At 42.8% G+C, this 24,252-nt stretch overlaps 1 pseudogene; it reads right to left on the bottom strand.

The window, feature by feature from the left end:
* Nucleotides 1-864: 864 nt before the first annotated feature.
* LOC136487312 (disease resistance protein Pik-2-like) lies at nucleotides 865-10,733 on the bottom strand (annotated as a pseudogene).
* Between the last annotated feature and the right edge of the window lie 13,519 nt (nucleotides 10,734-24,252).

Genomic DNA, 24,252 nt, shown 5'->3' with positions numbered 1-24,252 from the left:
GTGTTTTATACAGTTCAGTCTGCATATGCAATTGTTAAAATCTGATAACCCTAGTTATGTGCAGGAACCCTTGAATCTATAAAATGATATTGCGAGTATGACAAAACGTTTGCACCGTATCAACAACGACGTATGTGAATCTCATAAAAGACCCTAGATGATGATGTTGAAACAACCACAACTATAAAGTAGGAATTTGTAAAGTCAATTACAAATTCTATTAGCAGAACTCCAAAAGAGTACTATTAATTGTTGCTCCCTCAACCCTACTTGACCCTATACAAGAATGTAGTGCAATAAAACTGTCTAGCATAATCCTCTTAGGGTGTGTTTGGTTGGTGGATGAAGGTTGCATCGTACATCCTGGTTGAGTGGATGCAGGCTGAGCGGAACCGTATTTTAGTAAAAAAGATGTTTGGTGAGGTTGTATGAGCGGATGAAAAAAAAAACTGAGATGCTATTTGGTTGCTTGTATGAGCGGATACAGTCTACCAAACCTGAGAGATTGACACGTGGGAGCGCATAAGATACACTGCATCCACTCAGCCAGGATGGCCAGTGAAGCTTATTTTTAGCGTATCCACTGGCCAGGATAAGGGTGTATTTTTGCATCCGCTCATGCAGGCTGCATCCACTCAGCAGGCAACCAAACAGGCTCTGTTCTCAGATTATACGGATCCATGCAGGCAACCTAAGACACCATTAGGCGCTCCTAATTGCTCCTTACAAGCTTTCGATGAGACCCTTGTGCTGGCTTGAATGAAACCTATGGCCTCCACCCCCTTGTTTATACGTAGTCTCCTCCAAGGCCTTCGAACATATAAGAAGTCTTATTTCCTAATAGGATTCTACACTCAAGTCTTAATAAAACTATAAGTCTTAATAGCACACATGTCTCTTGAGTTCTAGTCTAAGTAGAATTTGAGTCGCCATACTATAGCAATCATGTCAGCATCTATCTCTATACCATTTTTAAAAAAGAAATATGCAGTGCATGCACACTTACCATTACCAGCTGGCTTTTACATTTCGTACCCGCCATTGCAGCCGCAATGGTGTGTGTCGCGAAATGGAGTGTCGCCAATGCGGGTGGGACGATCGATAAAGGATCATGTCCCTGCTATAGCTGCTGCTGTTGGATCTTCTCGACCTAATTAAGGATGAACAGTTTAGGATATATTATAAGCATACGGAAATTTATGAAGTACGTAGATGATACTCGATTGTCTTATAGAACACAGGACTGATTTACGTACCTTTTTTGACACCATGTCACCACGATACCATATGGTTGTAAATATGAAGTGCAGGACGGTTGGGATGGAGTTGGGCTTGGACCCTCAGCGCTGCCTTCACTTTCTCCTCCTCTCCATTCTCGGAAATCTCAACATGGATTTCACGGAGCGAAGGGAGGTTTTCCAATCCAAGGTTGTCGTAGTAAGGATGGCGACTGGCAGAACAATGAAGCACTTCGAGGCTTTGCATGAAGCCCTTCTTTTCATCATGAGAAACAGAGGGAATGGCACTGTGGTCATCTCCATTCCTTGGGGCGGAGCCATGATCGGAGACCAAGGGCTGTTGGGCCACTTTTTTAATTGACCATTTCTTTACAAATGCCATAATATTTTGGAAAAGTGCAAGGAAATAAAATGCCATTGCTACCAATCCATGCTGGAGTTTGCTGGGTTGGGAGAGGAGGGGTCTCTGCAATTCATCATCAGAAACAGTTGGCGTGTGTCTCTGCATCATATCATGTGCCTCAAAATCAGAGGAACGGGCTATGTTGCCGAATCCATTCCACAAATGAAATGACACGCTCCTTTCCTGTTTTTTGGAAAGGAACACAACATTTGAACTCAGTCTGCACGACCTCAGCTTCGGGAAGTAACCACTGTCACTAATGTTGCTGATTTTGGGAGTATAATTCGGCGAGTGGTCCAGGCCAAGAAAACGGAGCTGTGGCAACATGCCGAGCATTATCAGGGCCTGCTCACCCAAGTATTCCAGGTTCAACTCCAGGTGGGAGAGGTTAACACACGAAGGATTGATGCAAGTTGGCAGCTTCTTGAATGTGTGCACTACATCCAAATGTTGGAGATGGCGCGGGAGAAAAAATTCCGGTGCTTCCCAGGTTCTGAATCCATCGTATTTACTACTCCCTCCGTCTATAAAGAAATGCAATTATCATTTTTCAAAGAGTCAAACAGTTAAACTTTGATTAAAGTTATATAAAAAATATACAAACTTTCATGATTATTTTCATAGTAAATTTATTTGAAGACATAAATGTTAATATAATTTACTACAATATTGGTCAAACTTGAGCTAGATCGACAAATATTACCTTGAATTGACAGATGCCGGAGATCGTGGAGATGACACAGAGACTCCACCAAATGTATTTGGTCCTCCTCATTATTGCAGAAATGACTACCGTATGCATTTAATACCCTGAGTTCCCTCAGACTGCCCAGCTGTTTCAATAGCCACCTCTCATTCGTAGAAACCCCTTGGAAATCTATTGACAGCTCCTCTAGGGATGTCAGACTCTCCAACGAAGGCAACTCGGTACCAAGGGCCTTGTCAAAAGTAATACGGAGGCACAGCAGCTGTTTTGGCAAGCTGCAGCTCGGCGGCAATTCTAAAATGTAAGATTCCCACAAGTCCAGTGTCTGCAAGGAACTTAGAGCTCCTATTTCTTCGGGGATCTTGTTGATCCTTGTTCCACTTAGGCCGAGAAATCTCAAGTGAATTAAATGTCCTAAATGCTTAATACGGTTACTCCAACCGTCATCTGTTTGGTTGCACTTTTCTATAGCTAGCACGCGTAAAAGTTTGAAGCTAGAAAGTCTGACCCACTTGCCACTAACACAGTCTTGTGCAATGAAGGACCTCACTCTCTCCCTGTCAACATTGTTAGCTTTATGACTGCGCCCCATTGTCCAATTATGGTGGGCTAACCTACGTGCTACTAGTTCATTGCTCTGGACTAGTCTGGCTTCACCATTATTGAATACAGTGAAAAAAATTTCTTCACGTGTCATAGAACGGATGAAATCAAGTACCATATCATGGACACGACAACCATCTATGATCCCATTGTCACAGTCTGACTTAACCGCTTGGATCATACTTCTGTTTATGAGATCATTGAAGTAACCCTCTCCAGTCTCAAATAAACTTAATTCTTCTTCCTCACGAACAAAGCCTTCAGCTACCCACTTCCAAACCAATGACACTTTAGGGATAAATGAATCTTCTGGAAATGCGCTAAGATACAACAAGCATGTCCTAAGATGCGAAGGCATGTCATAGTAGCTAAAGGACAATATCCTCATAGTTTTTTCTGCTTCCTTGTTACCTTTACGCCCAAAATCAATAGTTTTATATAGTTCTGACCATCCATTTCTTTGTTTACCCGCTAATAGGCTAGCCATTGTGATAATAGCTAAGGGTATACCGCCACATTTCCTTATAAATTTATCAGATATCTCATCTGGCTGGTTATTAACATATTTACCTTCATGACCAGATATTCTTGTAAAGAACAACTCTCTACAACTATTAGGAGGAAGTGGTTGTAGCTTGTAAACTTCATCGGCTTCTCTGGCAACTTCCATTTTACGAGTGGTTATGATTATTCTACCTCCATAATTATTTTCATCATCAAAAGCCAATTTGATTGTTTGCCAAGATTGTATGTCCCATATATCATCAATAACAATAAAATATCCATTGGCACTAGAGTCCAAAAGAATCAAATTATTATTTAATGAATTTTTCCACAACCTGTATGAACAAAATTAAGAAACATGACATCAAAATGAGTACTCCCTCCCATCACAAATATGTGACGTTTTACGCCTAGAAATGGTCTGCAAAATACAGTTTTAACTAGTAATTTTATTATATGAACTGCTTATAACACATACGAAAAGTATATTTGTATGAAAATATATTTCCTAATAAATATGCTCGCGTTATTTTCAATATTCTCGCACCATAAAATTTAAATTCAAATTTGGATTGTGAATAGTTTCCATTAATTGAAATAAATAAATTAAAATTTTTTGGTAAAATTTTCAATATTTCATTAGTATGAAAAACAATTTTGTGTGAAAAAATGCTTTTACTATTTTTCCAATTAATTTGAAAGGGTTTTGTGTGGGATTCATGCCTGTTGCATTTGGTGTTTATGAGTGATTTTTTTTTCAAAATACCTCTAGGAGACGATTATATTTCTCCTTGGGAAATTTCTAGCTTTTTTCTAGAATCTAATTACTATTTCCTTGAGCTAAATATATTTATTTGGAATCTTCTGAAAACCTTTTCATAAGCTCAAAATAATTTATTTGTGTTCCTCGTCCTTCAATCTATCTCCACAATTTTTATGAGCCTTGAAGTATTTTTCGTGATATAAATAGTAATTCTAGATATTTTGGGATTATTTTTACTCCCACAATTAGTTAATCCTAAAATTAGAAAAACCCCACGAAGGCTCGGACGGCCCAGGAACATGGAGAATCTTCCACCTGACACCCACGGTATGGTACAACGTTCCTAGCTTTAGGCCTTGTTTGAATGCACATATATCTATCTCAATCCACATGTGTTGAAGTGGAATTGAACTAAGTTCTATTCTAATCCACTCCAACACATGTGGATTAAAGTGAATATACATGCATCCAAACAAGGCCTTAGCAGAGAGCTGCTCCACTACTTTAGCTGGGCACCACTTGCTTTGCTTTGGCAAGGGTCATGCCCATGGCGTGGCGAGAACGACAAGGAGCCCCCGTGCTGGAGGCACCCTAGAGAGAGGTTGGCCGTGAAGGCTTCACACGATAGATTTAATAGAGTGTCGCGCCCATGGTGTGGAGAAGGCAGAAAAGATATTGTGCTCTAGTGACCGCACTCACTGAGATGTCTTGCCCGCCATCCACAATAGCACTGCTGGCGTTGCCTGACAAGGGACGCCAACCACGATTGCTGAGGTGCCACAAGATCACACCCTAATGGCCAGAAGTGAAGACTAACACGAAGGGGCTGGAACAGGGATCCTAGGAAGCATCCACAAGATTGGACCCGACTACTCCCTTAGGCCACGTTTGGTTTCCAGGGAATCACCCCTGGAACCAATCCTGTCAGGAATGCTTCAGTAGTTTATATAGCTAATTTTCACCATGATTGATTCATGCCAGGAATACCCCTAAATGAACGAGCCCTTAGAGAAGAGACCCGCACCTTGTTTTATAACCCTGGCCCCTCCAGTATATAAGGGGAAACAAGGCACCATTAGAGGGGGTCCAAAAATCTAGAGCTAGAGGAGCCCTACAATACTCATCTATCTCCCCTCTCTCTGATTGTTATCGACCCTCGAGCACTCAACACGGAATACTCTCTGATGGACATAGGGCATCGAGACCAAACCAGGATAACTCTCTTTTGTCTTGAGTGTAGTACACTGAATCACACACACATCAACATTCGAATGTCACACCCAATTTTAAGGATAAAATTGAATGCACAAAACTCGTGTGTGCCCAGGAATCAATCACACACACAAGCTGACAAAATACAATAGTATCATCACAGTGTCTCATACATCAGAGTTATAATAGAACTTAGTCTCATACATCACAGCGGAATAATAAAAATAGAATGAACTCTCGTGGCCGTCATCACAGGGAAGGTCAACTGGTTGACCACAAGCCTAATAATCCTCCGGGAAATCCTCATACCCGTTGTCATCTGTTACCCATCCGGGATTTTTATCCAAGTAAAGAAAATAAACAAGTGTAAGTACATTCCGTACTTAGCAAGCTAACATGGGGTTATGAAGCTCAAAAAGGATAGACTCTGGTTTACTGCAGTTAGCATTTTTAATAGGTCAAACTTTTATTCTCAAGTATTATCAAGTTATGCTTAAGCCCCCATTTAATTCCCATAAGAACAAATATCGGGGTCAGGTGTACCATATATCATCATTGAACAACTTTAAGTGATCATCAACAATTAACCAGTTATTCTGTGAGTTTTCCGGGCCGCTCGTAACCGTGAGCACGGCTGTTATAACAGTTTGTTACCCTATGCAGAGGTGGTGCACATTCACCGCGAGTCGTGATCCCCATACGCCCGGGTTAATTACTCCCATGTCACTACCAAGGTGAGCGGGCAGGGTACACTATGAAGCCATTTCATAGGTTTCCCTAACAAGTTAGGGCCGCTAGGTTTCCTTGGCAGGCAGATGTAGGAACCCCCCTTTCCTATGGCACAAATCCATCGCGGCTATACTCATAGGAACAGAGGCAGCCCTATACCCAAAGTGGCAAGCCCCATTTGCGCCAAAAAGGTAACCTCTAACTAGTTAGGAAAGATCCTATTACTGAGCTAAAGTCAGAGCCATATGACTCTCCCGGTTGCACTGTCAGTCCCAGCTTTTGCCGACAGATAAGTCCTTATGGAGGGCCGGGAGCAACATGAACAAAGGTCATTTGCACTTTCGCCCTATGGAACAGTTGTTATAATTCATGTTACTCACTTTGTTCCATAGTATCATTCATCAATTTGTATATCATGTTCAGTTAGAGCACTAGCCATCTACCCATATGCATTTAACCCCTAGGAGACAAGAAACAGGATAACAATCACTAGGATGTCCTTACGGGTATCAAATTTAGACACATGCAAATGAGTAATTGATTAAAGTGAAATAGGACATCAAGGAAGGCCCATGTTATACTTGCCTTGGTTCACAAACTCGTGCTGGTCCTGCTGGTCGTCGAAGAGTTCTTGGTCTCCAACGTTTTCCTCACCGTCTGAACGCGACCAACACGGCAACATACAACATTCCAAAAGCATTCATGCAAAGCAAACACTCCTATCATTAGAACAGTACACCAACAGTATTGAAATCAAAATAAAATGTTTGTAAAACTAATCTACGTTTCGCTACGATCACGCCAATGCGAAGTTCACGAAAAACGGAGCTAAAATGCGAAAGTTATGATTAAAACGGGTTTTCCAAAAGCCCTATATTTAATTAATTCTAATCATGAAATTAAAAAGTTCCAAACTTGACTAACAGTAGCTCCAACATGTAGCTTATGAAATTACGAAGCTAACGCGATTTGAATGGATCAATTCGGAGTTAAAACGACAATTCTATAAGCGAAACAGTTCGAATGGCATTTCTGTAAATACTGAAAGCGTACTTTTGACTTAAACAGCGAAGTTTACGCTTTCTAAACGGGTTTGCGCATTCGGAGAAATACGCTAAGGACGGCGGGTTAGGACTTAGAAAAAATCCAGGGACTCTTTAGCAAATTTACCCCCGAAGGGGTATCTTCTATTTCCGGCCGTTAGATCCAGATCGGACGGTTCGGATTAGCCTGGGGGGTTTTGGCCGGCCGGAACAGTGACGCCGGCGAGGCTTGCCATGGCCGGCGGCAAAGATCACGCCGGCGAGCTCGGTAAGGGGCCTACGGTCCACCAAAAAGATCACCGAGGACACCCGTGAGATCGGGGGGGTAAGGGGGTTCATGGCCATGACGAGAAGACGGCCGGAGGGGAAGGTTGGAGCGGCGGCCGCCATGGCCGACGGCCAAGAGCTCACGGCGCTCGCGGATTGGGCGATACAAACCACGAAACGCAAAATGAATCGCATGGGGAGAGAGAGGGGGCCACGGCGAGCTCACCACGGGCGAGAAACAGAGGTGGGGACGGCTCGGAGACGACGGCGACGCGGACGGCGAGGTCGGAGATCGGCGGGGCTCCTCCATGCGGCAGTTTCGGCCGGGACGAGGCGAAAACGGAGCGGGGCAGCAGGGGCGCGCGAGGGGGGGGCTCGGCTGCCTTTTAACGAGGCCGAGGCAACGGGAGGACGCGCCCACGACGCGCGTCGTGGCGGCGGTTGCAGCAGCGCCATGAGCGGGCGGTTGCCGAAGGAAGGGAGCGGAGCTGATGCGTGGGGCCGTGCGGTCAGCGACTAAGGGAAGGAGGAGGGCACGGCGGCAGTTGCCAGGCCGAGCTGGGCCGGCCCAGCAAGAAAACGGGGAAAGGGCGAGCGGGCCACGCGAAGCTGGGCGCGGGCGGAGGGAGGAAATCAGCGCGGCTGGGCTGGTGGGCTGGCGCGGAAAGAAAGGCCTGCGGGCCGAAACCGAGGAAGGAAGGAAAGAGAATGGAAAAATCCTTTTTCTTTTTATTTTTAGAGTTTTTCAAAAGTATTTTCAAATGGATTTTGAGTTCATTTGAACTTTGAATCAAGACCAATCATTCCCAAAGTAATTTGCAGCGGCATGAATGCACATACATGTTGCTACTTTTTGATAAATTTTAAATTCATGAGAAATTTATTTATTTTCCTACATTTCATGAGCACAAAATACATAATTAAATCATTTTAAACCTATTTTCCAAAAGAGGCAAATTTTAGGGTGTTACATCGAATCATTAGCCATGGTTACAAACCTACGACACTTAGCCTTATAGTTTTGGGTTGGTTTGGGTTACGATGTTAAACTTGATTAATTGATTGTGAAACATGTGTCTAGGATCGTAACCCTTTGCTAGTAGAAACATGTTGAGTAGGGAATCTAAGCATGATGGAAGGTTTGGTATCTTGGTTATTTGGTTTTATTATATATTGTGTTTCGTGGATTTGTGCTAATACCCGCTCTAGATTCTAAGGACCACTTCATGGATAAATAACTTGGCATAGCAGCACTATCATGGGGTCTATACGGCTATGGACTTGGTAAATTAATTAGTTGCTCATGTCTGTACATTGTCGGTGGGTTGCGTGGCACAAGAGGTGATCTAAATTAGTGAAACCTTATTGGGTGTACAAATTGAAAACAACTGCTTTGTAAAGGCCTAGTAGTGTTGTGACCCTGGCACCCTGCTCATCACCTCGAGAGTGTGAAGCATAAAAAGGGAATACATGACTCATGAGTAAATATGTGCAACCTCTGCAATGTGTAAATCTGATATATTAGTCGTGCTCACAGTCAACAACGGCTTGGACTTTTTCATGATTAGTGTGTTATGGTTGTGGTTTTGGAAATCGGATGTTATCCGATGGTTGGTTTGGGTTCTTAGATGGTTTCCAATGCGTTGGTTCTCATGTGATGGTTTGGTTATAAAGGTGCCAGAGGTGATTACATTTAGAAAATATGTGCTTAAGGATTTAAGGTAAATTTGGACGTGTTGCTTAAGTGCTTATGTCAAACCCCAGTAGGCCTTTCCTATACTTGCGGAGTACATTTCGATGTACTCACCCTTCTCTTTATCCCCTTGCTATCCCACCCGACTGTTGAGGCTTGGACATGGAGCTACATGACGATGGAGTTGAGGCTAGGTTGGTGTACACCCGGTCGACTGCTTGTGGAGATAGAGGCCCTGCTTCGATGGAACTCTATGTAATTTTCTTTTAGACCCTATGGTCATTATGTAATAAAATTATCACTTATTACAATAAACACTACAGTGTATCACTATCTATATCATCGCATATATGAATGAATGAACTAAACTTGGCATACACGTGACGTGCATTCAATTTTGTCCTTAAACCAAGTGTGACAAATATCCAACTGAATGCATAATTTGGTGTTAAAGATTTAAATGATTGGAGATTAAACAATATTAACACATCACTAGAGCGTGAGGGGTATTTATTGTTATCGTGAATAGGAATAGTACCACGTTGCCTACTCATGTGAAGTGATATGTACTCTATATAATGAGCTCATGAGGCCCAATGCAACACAATACAAATTCCACTATTCTACTCCTCCTAAAGCATTATTGATCAAAGTAAAAACAAAAAAGAAAACATCAAAATTGCGTGGGTGATACGTACCTCTCCTTTTCTTCAAGGAAGAAATTACGGACCTCATTGATTAGTTGCCATTCATCCAATACTGCAATACTTAAGTGTAGGTATCTTTGCCTATTAAGATCGATAAGAATGTCCTTGAGAACCTTCTTCAAGTCAGGATCCCGACCAACAGGAACAAAAGCCCTGCAGTGATAATCCCCTTTAAGCTTATCATAGACAGCTTTGGCAAGAGTGGTTTTGCCCAACCCACCAACTCCGACAATTGATAATATCTTCATCTTCATGTTGGACTGCAGCTTGGATATGACCTCATCTCTTGGTTTCGAGATGCCAACAAGGTTTTTCACTTTATGGTACATGGCATGAAGACGAGGATCTACAGTCAACGCTGTGGCTGGCCTTGCCATAATATCAGGGAGTTTGTACCGGCTACACCGCTCGGTCACTTCCTGGAGGGATGACTCATGATGTCCTCGACATTGACGCTGATCTCGCGGCGAGCCATGTTGTTCTTCCACAAGTAGATCATTTTCTTGACGGGTTTGAGCAACATCTTTTGCTCAGAGAGATCACGGCCCTGCTGGGCAAGCACAAGGAACATGTCGAGGACATCCTCCATGTTGTAGGACGACTCCCTGACTTGGCGTGCCCAGAGCTGAACCGGCTCGTCCAGCTGGTCCCACGGCACCTCAGCCACCATGCGGAGTGTGGCTTGCGCGACCTCGAGCTCCTGGGTAAGGGAGCTGATGCGCTCCTTCACTCTGGTCTGCAGCTTGTATTCTTCTTTGATCAGCAACTCGCCGAGCTTGAGAATGAGGCTGCCCATCGCCCCCAACACCAGGTCTGCCATACTCGATGCTTCACGGGCGCTCTTCTGTGTCGCTTGGTGTGTGTGTGTGTGTGGAACTTGGGTGATGAGGATCTACTGGTGGATGAGTGTATATATAACCAGCGCTGGCCCCATACGAGCAGAAAAGTATGGGCAGAGCCGCGTTTCATCGCTCCTACAGGTCAAGTATAAATGATAACATCGGATGTCTTATTTATTAATCTAGACTAGACCAATTGACCAAACAAGAAAACACTCGTAAACGTCACAAACAAATGAAATGCTGAGTCGGATTGGTGTGACCTCTTTGGAGTTTAGTCCCAGCATAATGTAGAGATTAAGAAATAATCGAGTTATTAAGTGGATTAGCTGCACTGGTCAGTCAACCCGTGCGTCTGCACAGACTAGACATAAGGATTAGATGTTCATGTTTAATACCTACAACCAGTGCTGGTGCTTGCACTACTGTAGAACACACCGTGTGTTCTACATGCCGTTTGGTTCCATGCATTGATGCATGGCTGCTAGAGCCTGGCCGGCCGAGCCTGACTCCAGAGAAACGTGAAACTTCCATTTCTCGACAACGTATCATCCAATACTTCAGTGATGAGTGATGGATAGCATACATCATGGGCATGGAACATCACATTGACGCTATACTTGAGCAACAAAAAATACACTATGGAACATCTCACATGTCCTACACAAACATTGCCTAATACAATATTTATAAAACAAGAATACTCTAAAAAATAGACTATGGAACATCTCAAAAATACTGTGCAACAATACATAGTACATGTTTGAAAATCTAATGAATACATGATGGAATGTCTAATGAATACATGATAGCTAGACCGGGGCCGGCCGATAGAGAAATTAATAAATGACGCTGGTGGAGGTACATGAAAGTACTATGTGAAATCAATAATCGAAGAAAATCTAGCAAGTAGGTTTCTTAGAATAGGTTTTGTGTCATGTCATCTATCTTCTCTATCCTATCATATGCCTATCACACTTAGTCCTCGTGTAGACATAAGTTTTTTATAACATATTGGTCCTCATGTAGGCATAGTTTTTTTATAACATATGTAACCTCAAAAACAGAAAATCTAGCAAGTACACTCTTAATCACCATTTATAATAATAAGTGTTGGATCAGTATTGTTCTCTAAATAATTACTAACCTCTGCTGTTATGAACTGGGTTTGAACTTAACTTGATGATAAAAAAAACTCTAGTAATAATTAAATTTGAAATTTGAAAATTAAAATCTAGACATAGGATGCAACAAGTAGTTCCACTATAACTAAAATGAAAGTTTTAACTAAATAGATATTGAAGATACACTGAGGTGTCATGTCGAGGGGAAGAACTATGTATATGGAAGACAAAACATATGGATCAATAATTGATAGGTTTATCACAATTGAAGAGAAATCACATAGTATCTATACACATGTTGAGTTAGAAAATGAACAGAACAAAAAAGCTTGCTAATTAACATACATATTTTTTATTAGTTATAGTTATAATATGAACTCTGATACTTATGTCTGATATAAGATTATAGGTCGCGCAAAGCACGGCTGAGAGCAGTATAATAGCAGGCTGTAAGCTGGCTAAATGCTGAAGAGGAGAAGATAGGAGAGGAGAGAGAGAGGGAAGAAACAGGCTGTAAGCTTACAGCCGGCTTAGGCACAAAAACAAAAAAAAACTTTATGAGAGAGATAATTGAACCATGTATTAATAGTGAAGAGCTAGCTACTATATGAGTGGGCTAAGAGAATGCTATAAAAAACCTAGCAAGCCGACTATATTATTAGCATTGCTCTGCTGTCCTAGTTAATAAAGTACTCCTATATATTCATGCACACATTTTGATATTTACTTGGTTAGTTCCATGAGCGTGGAGCCTCCTTCAACAACCAGATGGCCCTTCTATTTATTCCATTATATTATGAGTAGTGGCAGCAGCTCTCCGATCCACTGTTCCTGATTGTACTAGGCATTGTCCATCGGTGCTGCTGGCCGTTGGAGACTTTCCTGATTGTACTAGGCATTGTCCATCGGTGCTGCTGGCCGTTGTTGTCCATCGGGGCTGCTGGCCGTTGGAGACTTTTGTCCATCGGAGCTGCTGGCTCAATAATTCCGGTGCATGCCTGCCTGCCTTATTTAATTGTAAATTTTTGCAATCTGGACACTGTAGTACGTTTCGTTTGTATTTGACAAATTTTGTCTAATCATGGACTAACTAGGCTCAAAAGATTCGTCTCGTGATTTACAACCAAACTGTACAATTAGTTATTTTTTTATCTACATTTAATGTTCCATACATACGTCAAAAATTAATGTGATAAATAGAGAGTGAAAAAACTTAGAATTTTGATGGGATCTAAACAAGGCCCTGGTCAGTTGGTCGATGTTATGTCTTCATCAGTCATCACTTCATGACCGGTTTTTGAGGTGCTTATCCCTATCCGTCCATGTCACCTACCAGCTACACAACAGTACTAGAAATTGATTGATCCATCGGATAGGCGCACACTTTTTGTTTGTCAGTCTTCTTCGTCGGCCTCATTACTCCAGTAGACAATGCAATCAGTAATTAATCACTGTCTCACTGCTATAGAATGGACTTTGTCCCGGGCGGTAACGGCCTTTAGTCCCGGTTACCGTGCCAGGACAACGATTCCAGGACTAAAGGTGGAACCTTCAGTCCCGGGTCATCAAGCCGGGACTAAAGAGGGACCTTTAGTCCCGATTGGTGTTACCAACCGGGACTAAAGGCCCTCCAGCCGAGCAAACCTGACGCACCCTTTAGTCCCGGTTGGTAACCCCAACCGGGACTAAAGGTTCCTTTTCTTTTTCTTTTTTTTGTTTAATTTATTTTCAGTTCAGTTACACATATTTGTTTAATATATAATATGTTTTTATGTACGTATTCTACGCTGCTAATATAAATACACGCACGCATATAAATACATCTAATTCTCATCTCGAGCATTATTCGAATAAAGTATGAAACTATATATATTATAGATATATATGTATATATACAACACTTTCATAATCTTGTTCTCGAAAATAACGATATCAATAAACATTTAATTTACATCATTAGTTCCTTAGATCAAAGTAGAACTCGCCGTTGGGATTTAGCACTTTTTCTAGAAGATATCCTGCTATTGACTCTTGAACTGCTTTCAGATGGTCTTTTTGCATGACCCTTCATTTCAACCATTCAGTCTTGCATTTGAAATAAAAGGAAAAGTATTAATACATATATATATATATATAAATATATATATTCATTTAAAAATAAATAAAAATGATATATACATACTCTGAGGACATCTTCAGGAGTTCTTCTTATGTATGCAGTGATAAATTCACAAACGTAGTATCCACACAAGTTATTACCTGGTTCCTGCCGCAAACACCACTGTACGAGAAGAAGATTATTCTCAGCATCTCACACGTAAATTGAAGTACGATATAGTAATTAAACATGTGGGGAAGTATATATAGTACTACTTACTGGTATTTCAACTACATTAAGTGGTGCCTTGCAATCCTTGCGGTGTTGCATAGGGCACATGGACAGCACATGAAACCATCCCGCTTATTTGCCTCGGCCACACCTAAGAAATAGTGCAAGCCCTCAATAAAGTCTTGGGAGCGGCGATCGGCATTGTACATCCAATGGCGTGACATAATCTGTATTACACGATAAATTATGAAAACCTTGAACATAATTAAGTATTTTATTACACAACATAAATGACACACACACGGTTGATTAATTAACTAAGCCTGGCTACAACGTAAGCAATCCCAACTATCACTAAACAAACTAAAACTACAATGCACTTCAGTAACATAATTATTTTGTGATCGTACGCAACTAAAACAGACAAATCATTCTTCTGTTGAATATCAATAAGCTTCTCCTGCTGGCTCACTGCCTCATCAGCAGCAGCCGCTACCTCAAGCGCACCCAAATTCTGCACGTATGTAGCATAATCTTCCTCCCAGTACCAACCATCGCATCTATTGCCCTTCCACTGAAATTAAAGCCAAAAAATATTTAGTCAAAAATATTCAAGAAAAGCAGGTCAATTAGCCATAATTATAAAATGCGTAAGAAACTCACATCGCGATCCGGGCACTTGTAGAAAACACGACCCTTGTTGGGTCCCTGTCTCTTGACTCGGTACTCCATCACAATCTTCTGCTTACACTTGCCGCAGATAATGAGAGGGAGTTCTGGCCTCAGTCGTTTCGCAACCGAACGAGAGGCTGAGGATCCGGTACCAGTTGTCATCTACTTTCTATACTTATTTTTGCAAACTAGTGTAAATTTCATATTTTCTAAAATGATATATTTAAACAAAACTAGTACGGATTTCACATGTTTCAATAAATAACCATCCGTACTAGTTGACCTTGCTTACGTGATCATCTCGGCCAGCATTTCTCCACCGGATGGCACCGTACTTGGCCAAGAAAGAGCTCCGATTCTACGAGAAAGGGAACACGGTCTTCCATGACCGTTGCCGCTCTCCCTCGTAGAATCAAAGTTCCTCCTTGACGTCCGTTACCGCTCGGCAGAGAACATGTTGGCCGAGCTGAACACGGTCCGCAAGTTCAACTAGTACAGATTTTCTATAATTTTCTAACTATTTACTAAGTTTTTCATTTCATGAAAAATTTAATTCTAAAAAAAGGCATGATTTCTAAGTAGTTCATTTCATGGAAAAAATAATTCTAAGTGACCTGCTCGATATCGGCGAGCTCGCGGACGTTTAGGTTGCCGAGGATAGTAACATTTGTAGATGACATTTGTAGGTCTGAAGTTATCAAATATCCATCAAATTATAGCTCAAAAACATGTTTCAATAAATAACCTCCGTACTAGTTGATCTTGCTTACGTGATCATCTCGGCGAGCATTTCTCCACCGGACGGCACCGTACTTGGCCAAGGAAGAGCTCCGATTCTACGAGAAAGGGAACACGGTCTTCCACGACCGTTGCCGTTCTCCCTCGTAGAATCAAAGCTCCTCCTTGACGTCCGTTACCGCTCGGCAGAGAACATGCTCGCCGACATGAACACGGTCCGCAAGTTCAACTAGTACGGATTTTCTATAATTTTCTAAGTTTTTCATTTCATGGAAAAATTAATTCTAAGATCACGTAAGCCATCGGGGATGAGGATGGCGCGTGCTCCAGCGAGGACGAGCGAGGCGTGATTTTGATGAACTAATTTAACTTTTGTTTATCCAAACATATATGCAAATCATCATGTGATTTTGAGCTAAAAATGACATATAAAATCATAATAAAGTCCAACATATAAAGTTACACATGCATCTACATCGCAAAATGAGATAAGCTACTGATAAAACATAAGAGGATTAAGTTTGTTACCTCCAAAATCGAAGAGCAACACCAATGGAGGGGAGAGAGCAAGAACAACAGCAAGCTAAAGAACAGAGGCAGTGAGTTTGAATAATGGAATGGCTCGGGCTCAGGGAGGAAGAAATGAGCTGAATTATAGACCGAGATAATTAGTCCCGGTTAGGGGTCCAAACCGGGACTAAAGATTAATCTTTATTCCTGGGGCATCACCCAAACCGGGACTAAGTTTTAGTCCCGGTTGGTAATACCAGCCGGGACTAAAGATCCCTGCCCCGCGGACGACCGTTGGGCAGGGACCTTTAGTCCCGGTTGGTATACCAACCGGGACTAAAGGGTCCTTTAGTCCCGGGGGCAACAAATGCCGAGGCTAATGCTAAATTGGGACATCGTTCTAAAGTCTGTTCTCTAGTAGTGTCTATTAGGGTCTTCGTCAGGGCCGGTCCTGAGTTTTTTTTTTACCTAGAACGAAACTAAAATTTTGAGCCTTTTTATATAAATATGATAATACTACTACTAGTACTACTCATTGCTAGCTATACACACATATACGAAATGTTACTAACAAGCAGTTAATTGTATGCAAAAACAATATTTATATGAAATAATTTGTATACATATTAAATTACCTTAAAAAAATTTTCTAACATTTTTTAATTATTGCCAGAAGCATACTTTTTTTATGACATGGTCACGTTAAAATTTAGAGAAACAATTATGAACTGCAGTTTCATGAACACTGTTATGGCTGCTAGAACACACCATCTTGTTAGCATCACTGTTAGGGGTGCTAGAGCCAGGCACGAACATGCCGTTTGGTTCCATTCATGGCTGCTAGAGCCTGGCCGGCCGAGCCTGACTCCAGAGAAACGTGAAACTTCCATTTCTCCTGGGCTTGGCTCGCGCGGGCGCTCATCGATGGCTCGTGCGAGAGAGTGCAGATGCAGGAGGCAAGCAAACGAAATGCAACCAAACAACCGATGTGTATATATTCAGTTAACCAAATCTCAAGTCTTGCATGCAGCTGGCCTGGCTCGCAGGAGAGAGCCAGGCTCTCCTGGTCATCGAACCAACAATCACACCCTTAATGACTCTATGGAGATTTCTAGGCCTCCAGCTTTATCGTGGAGAGCTGTTTTTGCCGAAATACTGAGATAACAATACTAGTGGTAATTTATCGACGTGTAGAGTGATGCTTTTTTTTCTTCTAATTAACATGATAGACCTTGTAGAGGATTTTTTTATTGACCAAATACTAAGATTATAGAATATATTTTTCTTTATTTTGTTTTTCACTACATTTAAGTAAGCATTATAACATCTGATGGGTACTCCTTCCGTCCCTTTTTATCTGTCATTCGCACTTCCCGAGAAGTCAAATGAACTCAACTTTGACCAAATGTATACAAGAAGATATTAATGTTTACGGTATATACTTAGTGTCATTAGATAAATCATTGAATCTATTTTCATAATAAATTTATTTATAGACCTAGTTAAAGTTGAGAAAGTATGACCGGCATATTTCCATAGCGATAAATATAAAGGGAGAGAGGGAGTACACTTTAATCAAAGCATTGTAAATTATGTTTTAGTATACATGTATTGAATAAAGTGACATCTACCTCTGTATCTCTTCCTCTTGAAGCTCATCCATCTATGCATCCTCTGGAGACTGGAGTAGCACCAATGCACCATGCTTGCTAGATCGGTACAGAGAATGCCACACAGGCTTGTAAAAATTGCAAGAATGGCCTGCCAGGCCTATAGCAAGAAGGAATTGGCCCGCCAGGCCCAAGACAATCATCCAACTGGCCCATGTTGATCAAAGTCGGCCCTGCTTGACCCAAAGCTGCAGACAATTGGTTCGGCACATGTTCGTATATTATATTGGGAAAACGGTGTTTTTCCCCTCTCCGTAAGTTCAATTGTACTTTTACCCTTATTTTTTTTTAACTTTGTGATTTTATCCCTGTTATTTTGAAAAGGAGCAGTTTGCCCCTGATTTGGATGTCCTTTATTTAGAGGCTGATTAAACGATTTAAAAAAAATAAAACACATAAAATCAGATGCGAAATGACTGAAATGCCCTTATCACAGTTATCCCATTCGGACCGTGTCCACTGGTCCAGGGCGCGCGACATCGACGGGGGAGGCACGGCCGGCGGGCTCGCGGCGCGGCGCGGCGGGCGCAGCAAGGCGGGCACTGTGGGTGCAGCAGCCACGACGGGGGCGCGGCTGGGCGGGTGCTGCGGCCGTGCGAGCTCGCGGCGCGGCGGGTGCCGCTGGGCGGGCGTCGCGGCATGGCCGGCGGGAGCGCAGCGCTGCGGGTGTGCAGGCGCGCAGCTGTGCCCATATAAAACGGCGGACGTTCGCCAAGGTCTACCTCGCGCGACCGGTCGCCGGCGGCGAGGCCGTGGCGGTGAAGGTGCTCGACAAGGCCGAGGTCGTGGGCACGGCGGGCATGGCGCCGCGCGTGCTCCGGGAGGTGACGGCCATGAGCCGGCTGCGCCACCCCAACGTGCTCCGCCTCCACGAGGTGCTTGCCACGCGCGCCAAGATCTACCTCGTCATGGAGCTCGCGATGGGCGGGGACCTGCTGTCTAGGCTCGCCGCGCTCCTACGGCGCCGCCTCCCGGAGCACACCGCACGCCGCATCTTCGTGCAGCTCGTCGCCGCGCTCTCGTACTGCCACGCGCGCGGCGTCGCGCACCGCGACGCCAAGCCTCAGAACGTCCTCCTCGACGGCGACGACAACCTCAAGATCTCCGACTTCGGCCTCTCCGCACTCCCGGACTCGCTCCGCAACGACGGCCGCCTCCACACGGCCTGCGGCACCCCGGCCTACGCGCTTGCGAACGGCATTGGCAAGTAGCACAGGCTGCAGGCAAGGTGTTCACCGGAATGCAACAATGGACTTGACTTGCTGATTTCGTTTGTTATTTTGCTTCTAACTTTTTTGGTATCATAGCCAGGACAGGACTACTATAGACATCGAACATGTGATTTATGAATACTTTTTTCAATATTAAATTTGAATTGACCAAATATAATAACTATTTTTTTTCAAAATACAGTATATGTGTCTTATTTCAAGTTAGGGGTAAAATCACAGATAGCCCTAAAAACCAGGGGCAAAATCACAAGGGCATATTTGTCCTTTGGTACAAAAGTTAATACCAGAGGATGACGGAATAGGGGCAAAGTGGTGTTTCGTTTTGGATAAGCAGGGATAAATTCACAAAGTTAAAAAACATAGAGGTAAAATTATAATATCAATATAAAATAGAGGTATGGATGCAATAGCCCCTATTATATTTGTTGCCGTCTTCGATTACAGGGCGGAGGGCGACGCTTATACTCACGCCCACCGACTCGGCACGCAGGCTGCACACACGCCTTGTCCGATCCAAGCCCAACTGCTTAACGGTAAGAGCTTTATAGGCCGACCAGGAGGCAGAGTGGCACGCACAAAAGCTGCACACGCATGCGCATGGCTCTCCCGTTTGGCGCTGTTACAAATACTTTGTACCGAATAATCTCACTTATGGCTCTTCGATTCACTGAAAAATACTGTTTACTAATTTATGAGAAAAAAAAAACACTATTCTGTCTGTGAAATAGGACGCCTCCTAAGACAAGCGAGCATGGCCCAGACCTCGGACACACTAGTAGAGAAACGATCTTTGATCCACTTCGAAATTTGGCTTTAGTCCCGGTATTTTTCGCGCCCGGGACTAGAGAGACCTTTAGTCTTGGTTTGTAGCTCCAACCGGGACTAAAGGTTCATGCCCAACAGCTACTGCGGTAGGCTTTTGCTGCAGGGGACCTTTAGTCCCAGTTGGATATACCAACCGAGACTAAAGGTTAACTTTTACTCCCGGTTGGTACCTCCATCCGGGAGTAAAAGTCTACTCCCGGCTGGAGGCTCCGTCCAGGACTATAAAGAGACCTTTAGTCCCGGTTTCTGTCTTCAACCGGTACTAAAGGTCCCCTTCTATATAGCCCTTCTTTCTCCCCAAGCCCGAGCCACTTCGAGCTCAGTGTTATTACTTCATCGCCGGCCTCTCTTCTTCCTCATCGCCGGTAATCACAAGATTTTCTTCGATTCCCCCATCGATTCTTCGGTTCTAAAGGTTACCAACTTTATACTCTCATGTTTCATCAGTAGCATATCTCATTTTGTGGACTAGATATATATGGTTTTTATGGTGGATTTTTTTATTTGTAAGCCATTTAAGCTCAAAATCACTTTAAAGTTTGCATATTTGGATGAAGGAAGGTTAAAGTAGTTATTCAAAACTAGTATTCAACTTTTATTTCTAGCATGCATAGCACACTTTATGGTTTAGAGATATAGAGAATTTTAGAGTTTTTTTAATTTTATTTGTTTATAAAATGAGAAATTTATATTATATTAAAAATGAGAATAGAGACTGAGGCCTCTCGTCGGGTTTCAAAGCGACTGAGGCCGGACCTCCCTCTCATTGCATGCGGCAAGTGTGAGGAGAGGATTGTGATGGAGTACCGGGTGAGGAAGGAGTGTCCTAACAAGGACCGTATCTTCTACCAGTGTCCGGATTGCAATGTGAGTTATTTTGTCGTATTTGATGATTATGGTTAATTTATACTTATTTTCATGATGATTGTGATTAAAGTTCTAATTTTTTTGTTTTAATTTCAGTGGGATGGCACTGGATGTTCAGGCTGGTACTAGGAGGAAGAGTATGTTGAACACGTGCAAAACTCTCTTACACAGGCGGCTACGGCGGCTAATGAGGTAGTGATCCTGTGGAAGAAGCCCATAGATGTTGAACAAACGCATGATCTGTCTCTTTTAGTTGGGATTGGTCGCGAAATCCTTATGCGGCTGAAGTGCATTTTAGCTTTAGTTTTTTTAGTGGTAGTTGGGATTGTCTATATTGTAGCGAGACTTTCATAAATTAATACCTTGTGTGGTGGCATGCATGTCGTATAATTAACTAATTATGTTGTAGGTTTTAATATGGTATGTATGTCATGTAATGCAGATGAGCCGGCATTGGATATACAATGCTGATCGCCGCTCCCAAGAGTTCATTGAGGGCGTGCATTCGTTCTTACGTGTGGCCGAGGCAAACAAACACGATGGTTTCATGTGCTGTCCATGTGCCATATGTAAGAATTTGAAGGAATATGCTAGCTCAAGGAGTCTTCATGCACACTTGTTGAAGTCGGGTTTAATGCCAAACTATATTTGTTGGACGAAGCACGGAGAAACCGGGGTTGTAATAGAAGAAGGTGAAGAAGAATAATGGGACGATGATGACATTATTGCTGAATATGGTGCCTTCAATGATACTGCAATGGGGAAGCTGAAGAAGAGGTAGGGGCAGAAGATGAGCACGCTGATGATCTTGGTCAGGCCATTCGTGACGCACAAAGAGAATGCGAAAGTGAAAAGGAGAAGATCAAGTTCGAGCGCATGCTAGAGGATCACAAGAAATTGCTATACCCAACTTGTGATGCGGGGCAGAAAAAATTGGGTACCACACTGGAATTGCTGCAATGGAAGGCAAAGAATGGTGTATCTGACAAGGGATTTGGGGAGTTACTAAAAATTCAAAAGAAGATGCTTCCGAAGGATAATGAATTGCCCGCCACTACGTATGAAGCAAAATTGGTAGTCTGCCCTTTGGGATTAGAAATCCAGAAGATACATGCATGTCCTAATGACTGCATCCTCTATCATGGCGAGGAGTACGAGAAGTTAGATGCATGCCCGATATGTCATGCATCGCGGTATAAGATCAGGCGAGATGACCCTGGTGATGTTGAGGGCGAACGTCCCACGAAGAAAATTCCTGCCAATATTATGTGGTATGCTCCTATAATACCACGCTTGAAACGTTTGTTCAGAAACAAAGACCATGCAAAGTTGTTGCGATAGCACAAAGAAGACCATAAGGTAGATAATATATTGAGACACCCTGCTGATGGGTCCCAGTGGAGAGCAATCGATAGAGAATTCCCAGAGTTTGCAAATGATGTAAGAAACTTAAGGTTTGCTTTAAGTACGAATGGTATGAATCCTTTCGGGGAGCAGAGCAGTAGTCATAGCACTTGGCCTGTTACTCTATGTATCTACAACCTTCCTCCCTGGTTATGCATGAAGCGTAAGTTTATTATGATGCCAGTGCTCATCCAAGGCCCAAGGCAACCTGGCAACGACATCGATGTATACCTAATGCCACTAGTTGAAGAACTTCTACTTTTATGGAATAGACCAGGTGTACGTGTGTGGAATGAGCACAAACAGGAGCACTTTGACCTGCGAGCATTATTGTCGTAACAATCAATGATTGGCCTGCTCTAAGTAATCTTTTAGGACAATCAAACAAGGGATATAATGTATGCACGCACTGTTTTGATGACATTAAAGGTATATTCTTGAAAAAATGTCAAAAGGTCGTGTACCTTGGCCATTGTCGATTTCTTCCTATGAATCACCCTCTAAGAAAGAAAGACAAGCATTTTAAAAGTAAGGCAGACCACCAGACCAAGTCGGGCAACCGAACTGGTGAGGATGTACTCAATATGGTCAAGGATGTGAAAGTAGTATTTGAAAAGGCACATGGCAGCGAACCTATTCCGAACGACGTCGACAGTCATGCACCCATGTGGAAGAAGAAGTCCATATTTTGGGAGCTACCCTATTGACAAGTCCTAGAGGTCCGTAGCACGATTGACGTGATGCACCTAACGAAGAATCTTTGTGTAAACCTACTAGGCTTCATGGGTGTGTATGGGAAATCTAAGGACACACTTGAAGTACGACAGGACCTACGGTGTTTGAAAGAACGAGACGACTTGTATCCAGAGAAGACATATGATGGACGCCATTACTTAAGTCCTGCCAGCTACACTCTTAGCAAAGAAGAGAAGGAAAGCATGTTTGAATGCCTAGGAAGCATCAAGGTACCATCTGGATTCTTCTCGAATATAAAGGGTATAATAAATGTGCTAGAGAAGAAATTCCTAAACTTAAAGTCCCATGACTGCCACGTGCTCATGACGCAATTGCTTCCAGTTGCATTAAGAGGAATTCTACCTCCAAATGTACGTCTAGCCACCATGAAGCTATGTGCATTCCTCAATACAATTTCTTAGAAGGCAATCGATCCAATGGATCTAGCTAAACTACAGAAGAATGTGGTTCAATGTCTTGTCAGCTTTGAGTTGGTGTTCCCTCCTTCCTTCTTTAATATCATGACACACTTCCTAGTTCACCTGGTCAAGGAGATTAGCATTCTCGGTCTTGTGTTCCTGCACAACATGTTCTCCTTTGAGAGGTTTATGGGAGTCCTAAAGAAATATGTTCACAACCGTGCTCGGCCAGAAGAAAGCATCGCCAAGGGCTATGGAACAGAGGAGGTCATTGAGTTTTGTGTTGACTTTATTCCCGACCTTGACCCGATTGGTGTTCATGAATCGCAACACGAAGGGAGACCAAGTGGAAAGGGGACACTAGGGAAGAAACCATATATTGGTACGCAGGACAATTATTTTAATAAAGCACACTACACAGTTTTGCAAAACTCCTCCTTGGTGGATCCGTATATCGAGACACATAAAGAGTTGCTCCGATCCTAGTTTTCAGGGAAGTCTAAAGCTTGGATTACGCGTCAGCACATGGAAACTTTCAGCGACTGGTTGCGAAAAGAATGTCCGGGTGATGAGAGTATTGATGAGCAACTATATTTGTTGGCTAGGCAGCCATCGTGGCATATCCTCACATACAAAGGGTACGAGATAAATGAGAATATATTTTACACGGTAGCCCATGATAAAAGGAGCACCAACCAAAACAGTGGTGTCCGCATAGATGCCACCGACCCTAATGGAAATAAGCAAACATATTATGACCGCATAGAGGAGGTATGGAAACTAAACTATGCACCTACTTTTAAGGGACCTTTGTTCAAGTGCCAATGGGTAAAGGCGACTGGAGGCGGGGTAGCAGTCGACAACCAGTATAGGAATGACAACCGTGGACCTTAACAATATTGGGTACAAAGACGAACCGTTCGTCCTTACCAAGGATGTGAATCAGGTGTTCTATGTCAAGGACATGTCTACAAAACCGAAGAGAGGGAAAAACAACAACGACCCAATCAATAAGCCAAA

The sequence above is a fragment of the Miscanthus floridulus genome, chromosome 10, assembly GCF_019320115.1.
Source record: "Miscanthus floridulus cultivar M001 chromosome 10, ASM1932011v1, whole genome shotgun sequence".
In the NCBI taxonomy this organism is placed as follows: Eukaryota; Viridiplantae; Streptophyta; class Magnoliopsida; order Poales; family Poaceae; genus Miscanthus; species Miscanthus floridulus.
This window is presented reverse-complemented; position numbering and strand designations above follow the sequence as displayed.